Source organism: Lagopus leucura, unplaced genomic scaffold (assembly GCF_019238085.1).
Source record: "Lagopus leucura isolate 7727_CA_CO unplaced genomic scaffold, USGS_WTPT01 Super-Scaffold_100004, whole genome shotgun sequence".
Taxonomy (NCBI): Eukaryota; Metazoa; Chordata; class Aves; order Galliformes; family Phasianidae; genus Lagopus; species Lagopus leucura.
The window spans coordinates 46,440,450-46,454,274 of record NW_024962264.1 but is presented as its reverse complement, the minus strand read 5'-3'; the positions used below and the strand labels follow the sequence as shown (position 1 = coordinate 46,454,274).

Sequence of the window (13,825 nt, the reverse complement as noted above, 5' to 3'; positions counted from 1 at the left end):
CTATAAATACTTGAAAGGTGAATAGTGATATCACTATCACAAAAAAAGGGAAATTCAAACTGCCTGCTGCCACAGTAGAGTTCTGTTCATGCTTAAATCAATTCAAACTCACTATGATTTATGTGACACAGACAAGGGAGGAGATACAAACCTAGAAATAAGCTTGCTGACTGGAACCTAAGACCTTCTCCTGAGACGCCCTAAAGCTAGGTGTCCTCATTCTTCAACGAGTGTGCCTTCCCGTTGTTTCCACAAGTTAGATGTCTGCTCAGCTCTTGTGAGGCCCCGTCTGGAGTACTGCATTCAGGTCTGGGGCCCCCAGTACAGGAAGGATGTGAAGCTCTTGGAGTGGGTCCAGAGGAGGGCCACTAAGATATCAGAGGGCTGGAGCACCTCTCCAATGAAGAAAGATTGAGGGAACTGGACTTGGAGAAGGCTCTGGGGAGACCTCATTGTGGCCCTCCAGAACTTGAAGGCAGCATATAAACAGGAGGTGACATGGCTGTTTACGAAGGTGGATATTGATAGGACAAGTGGGAAAGGTATTAAACTGAGACAGGGGAAGTTTAGGTTAGATATTAGAAGGACATTTTTCACACAGAGGGTGGTGACACACTGGAACAGGTAGTCAAAGGAGGTTGTGGATGCCCCATCCCTGGAGGCATTCAAGGCCAGGCTGGATGTGGCTCTGGGCAGCCTGGTCTGGTGGTTGGCGATCCTGCACATAGCAGGGGGGTTGAAACTCAATAATCATTGCGGTCCTTTTCAATCCAGGCCATTCTGTGATTCTATGTTTCCTTGACTTGGCAATGGGCCCAACCTAATAAATTCTGCCCTTCAGATTAGTTACTAGCCTTGGGTTTTGACTTTGACCTGGCTCAACATCAGCCAGCATGAAGTCTGGAGAAAGACAGCTCACTCTACCTGCAAAACTGACACAAAAAGTCCAACTATTTCTTTCTGCTCTGACATCCTTAAACCTTTAGTTTGCTCTTGCACAAAGGAACAGATCTAACAGAAGAGAGATCTTATGCCCAGGAAGGCTTTTCCCTAGGAGAGGACAGATTTGAAAGTCTTCATGTTGCTGAAAGTATCTAACCTAACTCATCCTGATGGCATGACTTAACCTTTATATCTACCTCTTTTCCCCAAAACAAGATTCTATCAGCACATCCTATCCAGTAGGTACACCCAGTAAATTTTTACTTCTGTACATAAACTTATATTGACATGATACTATGGAGGACTGTGTGAGGGCAATTGACTTTCAAGTGAATTGGAAGTTGATCTGCAAAGTTAAACAGTGATAAACCCCAAGAGTGATAATCCAGATTCAGCATCTCACAGATCTGTGTAATTTAGTCAGCTCACAGTCTTACTGACTTGCTTACCACCCTTTAGATATCAGCTGTGTCAATCCTTGGCTGCTATGTGCTTTCCTAGCAACACAATTTCTTCACATCACTGATACAGATCAGCTCCTGACTTAAATATATTCCTTTCTGATGCCAGATGAAGGAAGGGTTCAAATAAACAGAAGAAATAGAATTTTTCATGTTCGTTTTTGAGTGGGACTCGTTGACTTTCATTCTCCTCAGGATTGATTGTAGAGTAGCTAGAGGTACATCCATTAGCTTATTTAGTCTAGCAAAAAGGCAAAGTGCTGTGGTGAGACTTAGGATGTCACCATGTTTGCATTGCAGCCGGTGGACATCTCCTCAGTGTCCCATGCCACCTGAGGGTCTCTGCAATGCATTCAGCTCCCCGAGGCAGAGGTCACCTTAAGCCAGATGGGATTTTTTAGAAGACTTGGCATGTTCTAAATTTATATCTACATCACATTTCACCAAGTATGACACAGAATATTTTTCTTCTTTCTCTATATTGATGCTTCTTTTTCTGGAATGGCGAATTCCGTTGCCAATTTCTCACTGTGGGATGGCTTTTCATAGGAAGAAAAAAAAGAAAAGAAAACAGAACATGTGGATTATCCAAACTTAGCTTTTAAATTAAACCAATAGGCTATGACAAGTAGTGAATTTCTTGAATGGTTACTGCACACTGCAGGAGGCATTAAAAGGTACAAGACAAGAAGACAATTGTTTTTTAAGCACTCAAGTAGAGTGAAACTCAACTAGAAATGAATTACCTGGAGTGCATTATTGCTACTGCAACATCAAATTCATGCACCTAAATAAAACAGAACAAGCCATGCTTTAAATAAAAAAAAAAAAAAAAAATTAAAGAAACACAAGACTAGGAGGAGTTCATAAAGTCAAGTATTCCATAGAAAACTTATATATAATTTCAGACGGTACATCAACAATTTTAAGGCTCCTGAACCTTGAAATAGAAAACTTGCTCAGACTGTCAACACTATAAGATACTCTATGGTCACAGTTTCACTAAGTGCTGAAGAACAAAAACTGTTTATAAATAAAGTAAAACTAACCAAGGACATTAATTTCTGGAAAAAATAAATTGAAAATATTTAATTGAAAATATTTAGTTGGTATTCTACTCAGCAATATATTTAGAAAATTCACATTGCTAATGACATTAATAATTGTATTCAAATTTCATTCAAAATTTGGAATTTTCATGCTAGTTTTATGCCATTTTCATGTCAGTTTGGTTATCATTTAAATAAGACAGACAAAATCAATAGAGTAAAAATTATGAAGTCTGCTTCTATATCCAGATTGCACTTTATCCAAGAGTACTTCATTCCTTATAAGGTCTTACTGGTTTCTAGAGTCAAGCAGGGTTCTGCAAAGCCTAATTTCTAGGCAATTAAACCCCTATTGTATCTAGAACCAAATGGATACTAGTGAAGTTATGCATCATTTTTAGTGATGCGTTACACATCTGAGAGCTGCCACACTAGTGCTACCAAATTGATTTATTTTATCTTAAGAGCCTAAGCAAGGTGGATCTACAGCCACATGAGTGTTTTAAGTTGAATGTTAAATTGAAATTGGCCCAACCACCTCTATGGGACTGATGAAAAAGCAACTAAGAAATGAGAGCTCTGTGGCAATTTCTACAACTGATTTAAAGGAGAAATAGTGCATTCACCAATAACAGCCTCCTCCTCGTGTTTAATTGAGCATTTCATTTACAGAGTACCCAGCTTAGCTCTGAAAGCATACATTTAGGCTTAAAATAGACTCAGCAATTGCACAACATGTTAAGGCAGAAAAGCCAAAAGCCAAACCCAAGGAGGAACTTTTAAAAATTCAGTTTCACTGAAATATCAGAAGTGCTCAAGGTATTGAGGTTTTGCAAAATCTCTAAAGTCTCAATGTTAGCTAAAAAAAAAAAAAAAAATCTTCAATGAAAAATAGAAGATGAATATTTGTTTTTCTTTCAGTGGAAGAAAGCTGAACTAAGGGCAACAGGCTGGCATAAAAGAAGCCTGCCTACAGTACATACTGTTTTTAACTTCATTCTCCATTCCCAGTTTCAGCAGCCTTGTTCTAAAAAATAAAAAAGATCTGCAATGTTTTCAAGCATGGATAGTGAAGCAAAAGCTGTCCTTATGGTAACAGCTTTCAACTTCTCTTTACTAGCTTAATTCTGTACTTGCCTTGAAAAAAATCTCACCTTTTGCTGCTCTGATGCTTGAAGGATGACCCACTGTGCTGCTGACAAGTTTACACTCCTCTGAAATTGAAGGAACATGAATATATCCATTGAGAAGAAAAAAAAAACAACACAGGATAATCAGCTTAAAAATTTAATGCTGTCACAGGTTTAGGTGAAATATTTTTTAAGTGCATACACTGTATGAGCTTGACTCTAGCCCTCCCTTGAATAAACATTAGAAGGTGAAAGCAGATTGCTGTCACTAGAAGTACAGTTATCTTTCTGGGCCCAGAGGCAGGACAAAACCTCAGGCTAATGGTCTGACGCTTATTGCATCTGGTAAGCAATGTACCTTCACAGAGAAGGGAGATGAGCTGCAACCTGGTGAACACCATGGAGTTTTAGCAATAGATATGCATCACAGCACATCTTACAACACCAGTCTCAGTCATTGATGACTTCAATCCAATTTACAGCAGACAGAAGAAAGCATAAGCCTTCAAAATTCAGAAAGTGCATCCTTACCAACCAAGGACCAGCATGCAGCGTGTTGACTGATGACCTTCCTCCACATACCCATGTGGAAACTCACAATCAGAAAAACATGCTTAATTTTCCTTCAGCTCCCTTCAACTTCATATTAGTTGGGGATCAGATTACGGCTTTTACTGAGTTGTAGTCATTGCGGTAAATTTTAATAACTTTTATAACTTAGTAACTGTATTGATTCCACCCTCATCATAAGACCTAGGAGTTATTTCAATCCTTTTGTTGAAAATGTATACAAGAAAACGTGAAAAATAAAGTACCACTTTGGATTTACTTCAGATTATAGAAAAGAAGTTACAAAAATAGACCTAAATAAAACTACTTACATTTGTGCATGAGGGAATAAAAGAAGAAGAAAAAGAAGAAGAAAAAGAAGAAGAGAAAGAAAAAGAAAAAGGGAAAGGGAAAGAAAAAAATAAAAAGAAACTAGCAAGCTTCATAAACCCTAGAGCATGTGTAATTCCATTTTGTTCTAATTCATGCATTTTATCAAATTCTGATCTACGCTGTCTCCAGGTTATGAGAACTAAAAAATCACTCATTTGAATTCTTACTACTCTCAGATGGGCACCAAGATTTCTAGAAAATCATCACCCCATAGGATCAGATGAGAACAAGAGAAATGAAACTTACTGTTTTTTTCTACGTAGGCTTTCCAGAAAGCCTTTTTTTTAGGCTCTGAGACAAAATGGCTGAAAAAGGAAAAGCATCAGTTTAACAGTGCAAAGGTTCTTGAAAACTGTGTGTAAATAAAACCGTGTCTTAGTCTTAAGGGTATGCTAATCTTGAGCATTAAGAACTCAAATAGAGGAGCTCAGTGCATGGAGGTTTTTAATTGCCAAAGATCTCACTTAATCTTTCAGCATTCCTTATTATTGCAATGCTCTGTGCTTTTGTTGGCAAGAAAGTATTTCTTTTTACCCCAGTTTTGTCTCCTGATTGTTTCCCAATTGTTCTTTTAGGCTTCTCTTCAATAATCAGATTGTGACAAATTTCCTCATTTTGTTTAAAAACAGTGCTTGAAAATACTTTCATCTCCCTCTGTGACAAAAAGCTACAGAAATGCATGAAATGCAGTAGCCAACAGCAAGGAAAGCAAAAGTTCTAGCACAGACCCTAATAACAAACACTGCATGTCCAAAGATTGCACCTGGTCTTTTTATTTGTCTGGTCTGCAAACAAATTCTGGGATTACTGTCAGAAGTTTGTAATAGCTCAAAGTGTTGCATCAAAGGTTCCAGAGATTTGGGAGATTTTAGTATATTGAGAAAAAGGTAAAACTAATTACAAGAAGCATCAGTCTGGTGAAGAAATAGAGAGTTAAAATGGGAAAGCCTTGATGGGAAAAGGGGGAGTACAGCTGACTGACCACCTGCTCCAAAAGAAGCATGAAGAAATCAATTGGCTTTCCAGTTGACTGTGGTATGCAGTCAGTGTTAGTAAATGGCAGTATAAATTAGCTAAACAGACATCAGCAGCAAACTGACACTGTACTCTGGGAAAAATTCTTTTTCCTCTCCAAACAGTTTTCATTGCAATAGTTACTGTCTTATTACAGGAAATCCATTTAGAATAAAAATGTGGCTCTTTAAAATAGGCCAAAGTTTGGACTGTGAATATGCCTGACTTCTTAGTACCTAAGGTTTCATTTTCCCCTCTTCTTACAACTATTTTGGAATGGATAAAGCCTTAGTATTGACATAGAAACATGAGATTTAGTTTGTGGGAACTGAAATCAAACAAAATCTTGTTATCAAAAGAGTTCACTACATTCATCAACTGCAGTCACAATTTCTTTGTGCATTAGTCATGATCTTGATGACTGAAAGCTGTTGGCTGTAAGTATTTCCTAAACTCAGACATGCTCTCTTCATCACACTGGTTAACAGCAAGTGAAGCACTGACTGTTTTAGTAACCTTCATTCATGTTGTGCAGTATTTCCCCAGCTGAGGAAAGGAAGACTTCTAGGAGAAGAGAAGAAAAGCAATCTTAGATGAAAATTTTTCATAAGGACTTCCTACTTCTTGGTCATGTTTTCAACAATCATCTGCAACTGAGCCATATAAAGAAAGGCAAATAAAGGATAACACCCTACAGTTACTGTGGGCTACTGCTTAAGTAAATGTGCAAGATCAGTGGGAACCACTTGCATGTGTAGTCATCTCACTTCCAGTGCACTTTGTAACAGTAATCTAGACTAACAGTTGATTCACAAATAGCTTAACAAACATAGGTTTTAACAGAGCAGACCCATTAATTTAGATGTATTCATGTCTTTTACAAATATTTTGGCAAGTGTGGGCTAGAGCTACGAAAACATTTAAGCCCTAGTTGCCCTCATCACTTTATTTTAGAGAATTTGCTTAGGCTGTGGGTGAAAAGGAGCTCCCTGTGCTCCAGGCTAGACTTACGCCTCACATATTTCACCTCCCAGGAGGGTGTTTTGATGTGAGGTTCTCAGTCCCCCACTTGACTCTGGTTCCTCCCCCATCCACCTTTAATGACCAGGTCTAATCAGGTTTTCCGTTTGCTCCCTCTCAGAAAGTCATAAAGAAACTCAAAACCACCTCATCCAAAAATACCCCAGAGCAGTGTCTCTCCATACATACCACATTGCTGGATCAGGACAGCAGTGATTAGATATTTCTTTTATAGCTTTACTATGGGATTAAGAATAAAAAGAAAATAGTAAACATCTTTGAAGCCTTTCCCCGTCTTTGCTCTGAGCACCTGCAGGGCTCACTGCTCTGCAGCTAATTAGCGTGGTGCTGCCAAGCAGTGCGGGTGAGGCAGAGCTGGGGACAGGGCTGCAGCCTGGTCAGGCAAAGAGAGCCATTCCTCTGCAGCTGTGGAGGAATGTGTGCCCCTCACAGCCCCACTGTGAGGGGCAGGGAGCAATCTGATTCAGAAAAAGTATCCTGATTTCAGATTTACAGGCAGGCCACTGCCGCGATCACAGTACTTGCGCTTTTTCACTCCTATCTTTTGCAATCCTTTGCAAGCACGAATTTGGAACTGAAATGATTAAACAACATAATTAGACATTTATTTTAACTCTGTGGGCCAACGTGTTGGCTGAGGCTTTGCAAATGATGAAAATCACAGCTGCCATGTTCAGCTTTGGGAGCAGCTCAGCTGCACTGTGTGTCATCACTTCCCATCCTGCTCTCTTGTTTTAATTAGACACTCTTGCAGGCAACAAATCACAGTGATATTCTTCCCAAATGCTGCAAGTGCCCAGAGTAAACTGTGAATACTCAGGGAAAAACAAAAAGGCAAACTAGATGTTTGCACTCCTTAAGGTACCAGGGCTTTGCAAACAAAATAGCCATGTTCAGGTAGAGGCAGCCTACCACAGCCACAGTGGTGTCAATCCAGATATTGCTGAGGGAATATTGCCTACTCTCTATGCAAATAGGCTTGGGTTGTCTGAGGCTCCTGACCCATGCTTTACCTCCACCTTCCTTTCCCAGCATTCTTTCCCTCTGTTCCCAGGATACTGCTACCCAAAAAGGCTATGACACCAACCAGAAAAGAAGAGAGAGCAGCGAGGATGTTTCACTCATTTCTTCTACCAGTTAACTCAATGAGTATCACAACTCCTGGAATTAATTCCCAGCTGTCTCACTTTTCACCAAAAGCAAAGGATCAGATCAATTCCTATAGATGTGAACACAAGAAAATCGCTTGCCTTTCTTTCTGTGGGAGTACAAGGCCTCTAGATCCTTCAAAAGAAAGACTCCTTGATTTTATCCACCTCTCCATCCCAGTCCCAAAAGTTCCTGCTATAAACAATACTCTAAACCTCTCTTCCCTCTGCAAGTTCCTACTCTTCTTTAGGACAAATCCTTTTAATCTTGTGAGACCATTCCCACTGCTGAGAAAGTTCCAGCAGGAGCTTCCCTGGGAAAGCTGCCCAGCAGCATGCTCTGCCTATGCAGTACATTGAAGGCAAAGTGCCCTGCACTTCACAAGCTTCTCTAATTTTCACTCCTCGTGACCTGCACCTTCCCCTATCTTCCCCAGCAAAATGCTGAATGCAGCAGAGCGCTTTGTGCCTGGCTGATCCAGAGGAAACTGGTTAGAAGAAACATTTCTTTTAGATAGGAGAACATACAGCTTAGTGTAGAGGGAAATGCTCAAGCACTCCAGGCACTGAACTGCATCTTGAAGTGAAATCTTATCTCCCAGCAATTTCTAGTTGGCTGCAGCTGTAGCTGACCTACTACTAAGTGTAGTAGGAAGGAAAGAGCCACAGCCTCCTGAATAATAATAATAGCAATAATAATAAATTCCATGTCAGACAGCAGTACTTATTCATAGTCATATTAAGTGTATTAAGTACTCTTACAGCTATTTCTGTTCGGCAAAACACTTCCAGATATGATATGGAAAGATTCATTTTAGCAGGTCTCATTCTTTGAAAGAGGCAGACGTTTATCTTCCAGGGTTTAGAACTTGGATAAAACAAACTAAGCACCTTGCAGGTATTCTCTCACTATTGTAATGATAAAAAATATATATATTCTCAATGAAAAATATTTCAGACCATATGCAAATCAGCAGATTGCTTTGCAGGAAAAACTGAACCATTCATACGTAGTATGAGCCATACAAGTTAATTACAGAACAAACTGCTGTTTTGAAGGATGATTACAGATGAGGCCCTGGGTATGCATATAACAAGATGTGTTAATTTGAAATGATCTTGGTTGGGAAAACAGCAGAGCAGTAGCTTTTCTCCTGACAAGATAGAGACAAGCTACTGTACAGGGGAATAGGAAACAAGATGAATACTGGCAAATTACTGCCTCTGAGATATCAGCACCAGTTTTACTGAGTAGCAGATTGCTCATGGGAACAGTATCAACTGCATGATCCTGGTTCCAGAATTAATATTCTAATATAACCCTAGTAGAGCATAAGAGGTTGAGTAACTAAAAAATCATCTGATCCACAGCTATGTGGAATCATCAGTAAACTCACCACTCTGGATTCTCACAGAGTCCCCTCAGGTGAAGGCAAACAAAAAGGTTATTCAAACACTGGGCCAGACTAATACAGACTGAGGAAGAAAACACTGCTTGAACAACTCCCTGTTGAGACACTGAAAAAAACAGATGCCTGTTTGCCAAGGCAGGCTGCTCCCTGAGCAGCTATCAGCTTGCAGCATGTATCTGCACTTACAAAAAGAGGTTTAAGAAAATGTATTGAACTGCAAACAAAAATAGTAGCAAGAGCAAGCAGAGCTCAAACAGCTGCATTGCAGTAGATGTTTGTTTTTGAGCATCGTGACAGAAAATGCTCTCCAGTGCATGCCTTCAACAGGAATGCCAGGATGCTGCTAGTTCTTGCACTCCCACTGACTGGGATGACAAAGCAATGAGCGTAACTGTCAGGCAGGAAGAAAAAAGCAGAGAACTCTGCCGAGATGCTTCAAACAAAAGAACATGAAGATTCCTATAATCAGCATACATCTGATTTGACTGCAGGGGGTACACAGTACAGCGGAGAAGAAAGAGCACAGACTGATGGGAGCACTGGAGGCATATACAGGACAAAAAGGTGCACAGCACAGAGAGGGGAAGGGCTGGCAAGGCACTGCACAATAGAGAACTGCTGCACAGGTCTGAACACTACCAATGAGGAATAATTTATAGAAGAATAGAAAAACAGAGTAATAATTTAAAAAAAAAAAATCAAAAAACAGTAATAATTAAAAAAAAATTTCAAAAAAAATAATCAGAGAACAACCTGTAAGGTCATTGCATCAGAATTGCACATCCATGTGTACTTCTCTGGGGCCTAGGGGTTACAGCTGGCAGGAATTGGTGCTAAGATGATTGCACTAATTCTGGCTCCAGCAGTGATCTGATCTCTCACCAGACATACCCCTCTGTTAAATGAAGCCTGCTTACAATTTGTTGTTTGTTTCAAAGTGAATGCTGCAAAGTCACAATAGCAGCTCCTGATGCATTGGAACCAACTGACCTGAGCTGTACAAGGAGAGGTGGGCAGGCCCTACAACAGGCCTTAGCCAACTCAGTTTTTCCCAACATAATAGCACTCACTCACTCAGCAACACTCAAAACCTGGAGGTGTTCAAATTCCTTTGACATCCCCCAAAATCTGCAGTCTCCTACTCTCACAAATGTTTGCTTCAGCCCGTGCAGTTCAATGCCCCATTACCAGCCAAGTCTGTAGTAGGTGCCACAGACATTCCCCCACAGTCACTCTGAAAGCAGCCTGTTTCAAGCAGGTCTCATAATTTGTGTAATTGACTCTGGATCAGACACATTTCAAAGAACAGAGTGTTCACAGAGGCAATGCCACAGGGAACTGTCCCATAGCAGACCTCCATTTTCATTGGGCATCTCCCATCCCAGCAGAGCTCTTAGCTCAGGTACCATATGATCCCAGCACAATTACACAGTTTCTCAATCACAGGCAGAATGCATACAAGCAGAAACATCTTCCCACTAAAATCTAAATAGGTACATCTACAATTTTATTAGTCACAGCCCCCAAGCTACTTTAAATATTCAAAATATCATGTTTATCTTTGTTGTTGTTTTATTTTTTTAATCTCACTTGATTTCTCCATTGGAAACACAGAAATGAGAAAAGCTAATTTTAAATAAAGCACTTTTATGAAGCTCAACATCCTTTATATTTATTTTATTAGAGATTCTGAATTCTCAGCTATTTTTTCTGACCAATTAACTTCCTAAAAATTAATGGACCTACTTTATTAATTTTCTTTTCTTCTTACCCTTGTCCAGTTAGTGAATTCTCTTAATAACTGATTCATATAAGCCAATCTTTGATTTATGAGTATTTCCATTTTTTATTTCTTCATCTTTCTACTATTTTAAAACAGTATGTTAAGTATCATTATCTTGTCATTATTTACTGAGCAAGAGGCCTTCTATTTGTTTTAATTTTCTTTCCATCTCTAACTCAGACTGACTGCTTGTAATTCTCCTTTCCTATTCAGCTGATATTAATGGAAAAGGGGGAAGAGATTTAAACTAAACAAGGGGAAAATTCAGATTGGATGGTAGAAATTACTCAGAGGGTAGTGAGGCACTGGAACAGATTGCTAAGAGAGGCTGTGAATGCCCCATCTCTGAAGACCTCCAAGGCCAAGTTAGATGAGGCCCTGAGCAGCCTGATGTGGTGGGATGTGATGGGTGGCAATCCAGCCCATGGCAGGGAGTTGGAAATAGATGGCCTTTAAGTTCCCTTCCAACCTAATCCATTCTATGATTCTATAATTTTCTGACATCCAAGGCAATTTGCTTAAATCCTCAGCCCTTCTTTGACCATCTGAAAGCACTCTACACGCTTTCCCAAATGCTTTTTTTTCCCCACTGTCTAAAGATTTTTTCACAATATTTTGGATCTCAGATTCCTGATCCTTCTTTCCTTTCCTTCAGAAAAATGACAAGTATCATCTTTACATCATTTTCTGAACTTCTTAGTTCAATTTTGTCTTCTTCACTCTATATCTCTCACAGACTACTCTGCAAATTGAAAAATCTTAATTATAGACCTACTTGTGTTCATACAAAATTTAAAGAGATCTGACATATGCTAATTCAATCCAAGTTTTCTACTATCAGATTTTTTACCACGTTTCCAGTGCTTACTGTGCTACCTCTCTATACAAAGGTAAATCCAGCAGCAGCAGCAATGAATTATAATATTAAGAAACATGGAGGGATAAAATCAAAGAAAAGATAACTATATGTAAGCATCCATAGTAAAATCAACTTTCAGGAGGATTTGGCAGCTAATCATAAACAAAGACAACAGAATTCTGAAGAAAAAAAAAATCACCATCTATACATCAGCTAAACTTATTTCCAAGAACATATGACACTAATACACCCAACTCTTGAATGCAGTGATGACAGTATGCAATTAATAGCAGAGCTGTCTTTTCTGAGTTGGCAAGGTCCAAACTTATTCCTCACCCCCTAATATTCATACCATTCATATTTAATTTCAACTTTGACCACACTGCTTCAGTTAATGCACCTGCAAGCTGCGGGCTTCTTTACTGTCATGTTCACCTTACATTGCAGCCCTCTTTGTCACCTTCATGCCAACACATTTGTTCAGAAAGTCATACAGGTAGAAGGCCAGCAAAACAGGAAAGGCAAGAACATTATTAGCTGTGTCTTTTGAAGAGAATTAAGTATATCATATGAATTGTCAGTATAGGCGATACCTCTCTCCACCATGTCACAGATATTTCCTCAGTGAGGTAAGGCTGAGCTGCAGCAGTTCAAAATTAAAGGCAACGCCTAGAGAATCATAGTCTAAGAAAAGCTTTTGCAGAAATAACTTTTTGATACTAAAAAAAGACTACTATTTTGATCTATTTGCATGTAAGTCAGTCAACCTTTCTATCTTTACCTAAGAAAATTGTATTGACAGACTGAATACAGTTTGGACAGGACTAGAAAACTGGTGAGACATATGCACCAGTCAGCATGTCACATCATGCAATAAAGACATAGTAGCAGGAGTCCTCTGAAATAAAAAAAAAAAAAAAAAAGATGTCAATAGTAAAGATAAAGAGCTATATTTTAAAATAATCCATTAAAAAAAATCATTTGTTTATTTTTTCATTTGTTTGTTTGATTCTGAATAAAGGAAATATAACTGATATTTGCTCAAGAATGAACTTCAAGAGCTCGCATCCAGGCTTATACCCAAGGCAGGAGCAAGAACATTTCTGATACAGGTTATTTAAGAGGAAAAGGCAACCAAAGACTCCCAAATGTCCCCAGATGTCCCTATGGTGGAACACAATACCAGTGTACAGATTTTTCTGAAGTAGAAGTTTTTCCTCCCTGTGTGAATGTTAACTCGTGAGCTTGAGTTCTAAACACAGAAGATCAAGGGAGTGTATGAAATCACCATAACATAAACACAGGAAGAACCTGCGCAATCCCAGCTGGTGTCAGCAGTCACACAAAGCCCTGAAGGGGCCTGTGCTGCTCCACATAGCCTTTCTAGTGCAAGAAAGACTGCAGGTCTCTACAGGAATCCCACCAACAGGCACGTGGTCAGCAAGCAATGGGCTCTTTGACACTATTAGCAAAGAGCTGTGAATCCTACAGAAATTGATAAATGTAAAAACCAAGTCTGTTTTCTATTTTGCCATTGAAGTAATTTGTTATATTACACCTTTTCAGTAGCAATATCCTCACTTTTTCAGCAGGAGTACAACTTCACTTATTCATTCTCAGCTTCTAAAAAGCCTCTCATCAAGGATGCTATACAAGTACAGTCCTTACTAGCAACTGCTGAAACAGGAAGTCTTTGAATGAAGAAAGGTATCAAGATTTTTCTTCTATAATAGCTTGAAGTCAACAGCATTCAGGGTTGGCTTTTTTTATCCTGTAACATTTCCTGTTCAGGAATCAGAAAAGCTGTTCTCTTTATATAATTGTTTCCTAAAATTGCTGTTTTCGATTTGCATAATGTATCATTTAAGTAAAGGTAAAGAAACATTTCATCTTGATAATTTCTGCCAGAGCTGAGATTGCAAAATTGCTTCTTGTTAGAAGGAAATTTTTAAAAAGTGCCATCACTGCAACTTTCCAGATGGGAACTAACATATTTTCAGTGCACTGCAATAGTGTGTTATATCTGTGATTGCTATTCAGATCA

The 13,825-nt window shown here is 39.1% G+C and overlaps 1 long non-coding RNA gene across 1 annotated transcript; it reads right to left on the bottom strand.

The window, feature by feature from the left end:
- Nucleotides 1-741: 741 nt before the first annotated feature.
- Nucleotides 742-4,831, bottom strand: LOC122180318. The gene is made up of 3 exons (XR_006179008.1): nt 4,771-4,831; nt 3,607-3,666; nt 742-1,942 (listed from the first exon to the last, which is right to left on the bottom strand). It is a non-coding gene; the product is annotated as an uncharacterized LOC122180318 (long non-coding RNA).
- Nucleotides 4,832-13,825: the final 8,994 nt, after the last annotated feature.